This window comes from Gobio gobio (assembly GCF_949357685.1).
Source record: "Gobio gobio genome assembly, chromosome: 25".
NCBI classification, from domain to species: domain Eukaryota; kingdom Metazoa; phylum Chordata; class Actinopteri; order Cypriniformes; family Gobionidae; genus Gobio; species Gobio gobio.
In genome coordinates, this window is record NC_137121.1 from 40,017,453 (window position 1) to 40,024,923 (window position 7,471).

At 39.2% G+C, this 7,471-nt stretch overlaps 1 gene segment (V, D, J or C); it reads right to left on the reverse strand.

Annotated features, from left to right (window-relative positions):
• Positions 1-358: 358 nt before the first annotated feature.
• Positions 359-1,620, reverse strand: LOC307121561 (immunoglobulin kappa variable 1D-13-like). The segment is given in 2 exons: positions 1,522-1,620; positions 359-1,424 (listed from the first exon to the last, which is right to left on the reverse strand).
• Between the last annotated feature and the right edge of the window lie 5,851 nt (positions 1,621-7,471).

The following is a 7,471-nucleotide window of genomic DNA, read 5'->3' on the forward strand; positions in this document are numbered from 1 at the left end:
CAATTAGATAACACTGTAAATGAATCCAGTTTATTTTAGTTCAGGACTCATAGTCCAGGTGTTAGTAATTTGTGCTTAATCTTTGTTCCAGGCAACAATTTTTTAACTCACGATTAACTAGATTAAGGCCTACTCTTGGCATAATTTAAACCCTGTCCAGGAAACCACCTCTTGAAAATCTGCATTGATAATTCATAAAATGTGGTGTGAGCTCAATTTAAATGACAATTACAGAAAAACACAATCTGACTTAACTATAAACACACAAACTTGTACTTTTCACATTTATGATTAATAGCCATTTAAAAAATCATTCACAGTGCAGGGTGGAAAAATTAATGTTGGTATGTAAACTGTATGCTTTACTTGATTTATTTGTGTGCTTTGGTTCATTGTCTTGTTGCATCACATAACCTCTCTAAAGGTTGAAGACATGAACTGCTGTCCTGTATTTTTTTTTTTTTTTTACATAACATTGGTTATTGCTAATGACATACAGAGTAATTAATCTACACTGTGAGCCCGGACAAGTTGAATCTACTTAAAAAATTGGAGCAAACTGGTTGCCCTAAAAATTTAGTAATGTGAACTAAAACGAGTACATTTAACTTAAATTTAAGTTAACATTTTAACTTAAACTTTAAACTTGTTTTAGTCAAAAAAATTCAGAACCTAGATAAAACTCCCCCTGCTGCTACTCTGATTTGCATTTGTGTAGCTCACAGCATGTTCATTTACATGATAAAGCCTCCGCTACAATTAAGGGGAGGGGGGGTCATGGGGGGACAACTGCCAAGCAAGGCCCACGTCAATTTCAGACAATTTACGGCAGTTTTCGGTGTTGCCTGCAAATTTCCATGCACAGTCGTAAACCTGAAGTTTCACGGCAATCTACAGTGCCACATACTGACGAAAATCCCACTTTTCATGCAGTGATATACAAAGAAATCACTACATATAAATGTAGTCTTTATACATTTTACTAAACTCTGCCATTGTGTTGTGTGTGATGGTCCATCAGCAGCTGCAGTATCTCTCAGCTGTATCAGTGCAGTCACTGTGACGTCTGACTGACACAGGTTTTTGTACGACTCTTTATCACTGTGTGAACACATACTGACTGTTGATATAGTGTTCACTCTGACAGTAATAATCTCCTGTATCTTCAGTCTGGACTCCACTGATGCTCAGAGTGAAATCTCGTCCAGTACTTGCTGTTCCACTGCCACTGAATCTAGATGGAGTTCCTGTATAACGGCTGTTTATGTCATATATCAGGAGTTTAGGAGCTTCTCCAGGTTTCTGCTGGTACCAGGCTAAGTCATCGCTGCGTATTCCTACATCTATATGACACTCTATTGAAGCTGTTTGACCCTGTTGGACAGTTTTAACTTCAGGTTGAGTCAGAGTGACTCCTCTGGATCCTGAAGAAGAGAAAAGAAAATCAATCATTGTTTAAAACTACTATCATCATATACTTTTACAAGAACACCAAAACCAGAGTCAACATGTTTGTCTCACCTTGAATAAAGAGTGAAATGGTCCAGATGAAGATGTTGATGGTGTTCATTGTTGTTCTTGTGTCTTGTGTGATGATGAAGATTGTGTTCTGTTCTGCTCTCAGTCATGAAGTGTTAAACTCACAGCACTATAAACACTCTCAGACTGAAGCATGTGCTGACAATGCAAAGAAGTGGGCAGGATTTACAACAGCTTGTGCTCAGAACAAACTCACACACACTAGAGTTACACAATGATCATTACATTCTGACTCATGTTATTTGAGTTAGTTCAGTAGTTTTATTTGTATTGTGACTCCTGAGACACTGAGGATGTGCAGATGAACGTCCATCTCTGTGTTCATATTCAGTCATGTGACCATCATCACTGCTACACTTCCACTAGATGAACCGCCATCACTAAAGTCAGATCATGAATCATGAGTCTGTTCAGAAAGTATCAGGACTGATTGTGAATCTCTAATCAGAGTTGATGGTGTCACTCCATCTATCATGAAGCCTCATGTGTGTCTGAAATCATCAGATGGAGAAGAAACAGGCTGTTAAAGATGGAGACATATTAGAGCTTGTTCACGTTTCATGATCTTGTGTGGAGATTCAGAACCAGTCCAGAGACTTTTAGAACAGACCTTGAATATGAAAACATGCTTGACTGTGGAGAACATGCAAAATACCTTTTATATTTTCATTGTTGACACTTTCTATTGACTTTGGCTATAATATTCAATAAACTCATGATTTGAGCAGATTTTCACTGAAGATTGAAGTCTGAAGCTGCAGGTTTTTCTGTGAATCCTGAAGATTGAGCTGCATATGAAGAACAGAAGCATCATTATGAGAAACTCCACAACATCATCCATGATCAAAGAGGTCAAAGGTCACCTCAGAGGTCACAGCTCATCAAATATATTTCTTTAAACAGTGTTATATCAGAAATCATTGAGTCAATCTGAATGAGTGAGTGTTGAGAAGAGCTGAGGAGCTTCTAATATCAGTGTGTTGAAGTGTTGTTTCTCTCTCTCTGCTGGAGTGTGTGTTCACTCGAGTGGAATAGAGGTTTTTGTACGAGCGTTTCATTAGATTGTATCACTGTGGTGGACATTCGGTGGAGGAACCAAACTGGTGATCGGTAAGTCTGTCTATTTAATTACCTAATAAAAAAATACAGTTTAGATTTCAGAAAGTGTTTTACAGTCGAAACAAGAACAACATTTATTAATGATAATGATTATTAGATATTGTGCTGAAACTTTACTTGAAGCCTTTATGTATAATGCATTATAAAGATATTCATAATGTAGATTATAATGCCTTATATCTTTTCATAAATAATTGTAACCAAAGTTAAAATTCATTATAATATTTGTAAATTCCTTGTTGCATCTGAAATTGGTTGTTTGTCGTGAGTTTTAATGTATTATAATTTCTAAAGGTGTAACAATGAATAGATAATATTATAATGTGTTATAACTGTGGTTACAATTATTCATGAGATCACACATGCATTATAATGTGCATAACAATTCATAATTAATGCAATAAAATACTTTTATAATGCATTGTGTATAAAGGCTTTAAGTGTTACTGATATTGTTGAATAATTATTGAATCTAAATCAATGATATTGTCATGTTTATACATTCAGAAGAACGGCATTATTCCTTTCAACAACAAAATCTAAACATATTTCCATAAAGCGTCTCACTATGAGTTTATTGAGTTTATTACAGGTTTGTTTTCCTTCATTTATTTCTACACTGAGTTCATATATAGTTCATCTTTTATTGTAGATATCAGACATGGAGAAAAGAGATTTGACATCAGAATGTAAATGTTGTACTTTCTGTAGTTCAGTCAATGATACTGAATCTCTTTTGCTCATGTTGTGATTATAATTCAGTGCTTTATAATACAAACACAATTTATGTGTGACTTTTCATTCTGTGTGAAATTGAGTTTGATTTTGAGTTGAATATCTCAGTAAAATGTAAGAACTTTATGTTCTGAGTTAAAAACTGCTGTGATGAAATCAGTCGGTGTATTACAATGTTGAGTTTGATTGATGAGGTTTGATGTAAATGTATATAGTGATTGTGTAGTTTGTATATTGTATATATATCAGCTGTAGTGATGTTGAAGGACATGAAGGATCAGATTGTGATTGTGATTTGTCCTGCTGTTGAAATGCTGTGAATGAAAGTGCAGTGTGTTTTCTTTGTGTTTGTGAATGTGTTGTGTTTGTCTCCTGCAGCTGGTCCCACAGTGAAGCCCTCAGTGTCTCTGCTGCCGCCCTCTTCTCTGCAGATCTCTGGAGGCTCAGCCGCACTGCTCTGCCTGCTCAGCTCTTACTCTCCACAGGGGGCGCTGGTGAGCTGGACACTGGACGGGTCAGAGGTCACCGAGGGGGTTCTGACCAGCGCAGAGAGCCAGCAGAACGGCCGCTACAGCCGCAGTAGCGTCCTGACCCTCAGCAAAGCACGCTGGGAAGCGGGAGAGGTGTACGTCTGCAGAGTAACACATGATGGAGCTCCTCATGAGGTCTCGTTCCACAAGAGCTCTGAGTGCTGATGTTTCTCTCCTGAAGATGAGCCGTATCTGAGTGTCCTGTGTCAGGCAGGATTCACATGAGTCTAGTGCTGCAGCTGTAGTGATTTACAACTCAATACTGAAAGAGAGCTCGCATGTGTCAAAGCACTGTGTGATCTTTCAATCTGCTGTGTTTGCTGCAACATTCAATAAAGCTTCTCAACAAGTTCACTTTGTGTCTGACAACATCATTCAACTAACAGATGAAGATGCAGGTGCTTTTCAGAAGGTTGATCAGTAGCAGTAAATCAGTCAAATAAAGCTCTTGGGGTTTGAACATGGTCTCTGGAGACAGAGCTGCTCTATTCTGAGAGGATCACAATCACTCCACCCTGACAATGCAAATGGGATTTTCAGTCTCACTCTTTGATTGGTTACAGGATCTGGACTGGAACAGACCACTTTCACTTCTGCTACACATTTACATGCGGAAGAAGGGGCTGAACTTTAATATAGAAAAATACCATAATCATTCAAAAACATGATCCCAAATCAAGAATGAGCCGTTGTGACAGTAATTGTGTAAGAATGTAAATCTTTCTGTGGGTCAAATGGAAAGCATCTCGTCCAGACAGCAGAAGTGACTGAATGCAGTCTGTTCAGTTTGATTGACAGGGATCATATATTACACCTAAAACATGATGATCATATTAAAACACTGACTCGTTCTCTTCATAAACACAGATTGATGTTGATTGTAATGATATAGTGTTATTAGTGTTCTCTTTATCACTGTGTGAACACATCTTTACTGATGGTCAGATGATGATGATGATGCTGAAAGTCATGTTTGTTGGTTGATGAAGAAGAGCTCTTGATCATGTCATGTTCAGGTCATAGAGCTATAAACACATGCAGAGCAGTGAAGCATGTGGCGCTCATGAACACACACTCTGAATGCAAAAGCTGCTGTAGACTGAGCTCAGGATGAGACCGAAGGAGAGATCAGGACCATATGTGACCCGTCACGGAAAGTAGGGACACAAGTCGGCAGCACAACTTTCGAGCAAAATGAGAAAGAAGCGTTTTTTTTTTTTCAAAATTGTTGAATCGCTTTTTTGCAGAATCTGTTAGTTGAGATCACGAAGAAACCTCTCCGTATTTGAGATAGCAGTATTGGTATATTTAAAAGCAAACACTTTGAGGTTGAAATCGGGTTGTTTTTCAGAGATTCTAGCATTCAGTAGAGGCGTGTTTCTTTTGTTATTGCCCCATCCCTCCAAGGGAAGCGTGGCTCAGTGATGCCAAGTCCGCAAGAGACCCCAATTATGTGATATTTAGCCCCGGGAATTCAAATTTTAGTAGTATTTTACTTTTTGTTGTGAAAGCATAGCATAGGCTACAAAATAAATTATGTTATTGAAATATTGTAAAGGGGTTGTATGATCTACACGAAATAACAAAATTAATCAGCTCTGTAATGGATTGTGAAAAGTGTGTGTAACCTATTGGAAAGCCAGTAACTAGTTGAGTGAGTAAAATAACGAAACTGTAGTTATCCATCCATTCTTCCATCACCTTCTGCTTATCCGGGGCCGGGTCGCGGGGGCAACAGTCTAAGCAGAGACACCCATATTTCCCTCTCCCTAGACACTTCCTCCAGCTCTTCCGGGGGAACCCCGAGGCGTTCCCAGGCCAGCCGGGAGACATAATCCCTCCAGCGTGTCCTAGGTCTTCCCCGGGGATGTCTCCCGGTGGGACGTGCCCAGAACACCTCCCTGGGAAATGCCCGAGCCACCTCAGCTGTCCCCTCTCGATGTGGAGGAGCAACGGCTCTACTCTGAGCTCCTCCCGAGTGACTGAGCTCCTCACCCTATCTCTAAGGGAGCGCCCAGCCACCCTGCGTAGAAAGCTCATTTTGGCCGCCTGTATCCGGGATCTTGTCCTTTCGGTCATGACCCAAAGCTCATGACCATAGGTGAGAGTAGGAACGTAGATTGACCGGTAAATCGAGAGCTTCGCCTTACGGCTTAGCTCTTTCTTCACCACGACAGACCGGTACATCGACCGCATTACTGCAGAAGCTGCAGCGATCCGTCTGTCAATCTCCCGTTCCATCCTTCCCTCACTCGTGAACAAGACCCCAAGATACTTGAACTCCTCCACTTGGGGCAGGAACTCTCCACCAACCTGAAGCGGGCAAGCCACCCTTTTCCAACTGAGAAACTATAGTTAAGTAGAAAATAATATTTATGTAAAGAGATATAGTAAAATAAAAATTGCTTAAAAGTTCACAACTCTTCTTTGAAGAGATCTACGTTTCCCCCCCTCACGTGCAAACTATTGGAAAGCCCGGCTGCGTCATTAGTTGGGTTAGTAAAATTACAAAATTATGATTTTTAAGTAGAAAATAATATTTATGTAAAGAGATACAGTAAAATATAGAAACGCTTTTTAGTCCTTCAAGCCTTCTCGGGTATTTTCACAATAATAAAGTGCTGATTGACATAGACCTCATCACTGTATAGAACACTATAGAATAATGCATTGTCTGCCTCATTCTGTGATAGGAAGCCACATCAGCTCACACACACTCGACTGACGATATGAAGTGAGTTCAAACCTGTTATTAAACTCAGTCTTTTGTTGGACAGGTATATGAATGCTTGGTTTTACTAGTTGGTGAAGATGTTTGACACGTGATTTTTAAACTCCCGTTATAAGCGACTCAAACTCGCAGTGCTTTCAGACGGAGCAGCGTTTATAGAACTGATCCCAGAGCTGCTCTTCACTGACGCTGCACAGTTATATTTCGTTCTTCTCTTTCTTTAATGTGAAATGCTGTTTGAATGTCCCAGATAGAGACGCGTTCTTGCCCTGGCTCTGTTGTTCTCTGTCGTCTCCTCTTCCGACTCCATTGTGACTGATCAAGCAAACCGCGCGTTTTCATATTAGGGCGTTCTGGGAAATGCATGGATTTGTCTTAATTTATTTAGAGAGTGAATAAACTCGTGAAACCGAGAACTATTGTAATGTAATCCATTGATTTCAACAATGTAACTGTATTCTAAACACCAGCTATTTAACCTGTTAAGCTGCGTAATGTTATTGATAGATTATTTTTATGGAATTCATAACAGTCTTTAACCTGTTAAACTGCAACCCCACTTTGGGGCTCACAGCTGAAAACGACCTACCTGAATTAAAACAATTATAGCTCCTGAGAACAGTGTGCTACAGGCACAATTAATGTATCTTTGGAAAGAAGACACTTTGGACTCTAATAAAAAGCAGAGTTGACAATTCTTAAACAGATAAAAAATTATAATAGTTGAAATGCCTCAAAAATTATTTGCACTACACAGAATGTTGTATTATTTCATGTTAAAATATATGAAAATAGGCCTGGAGGAATCCAGTTCAGT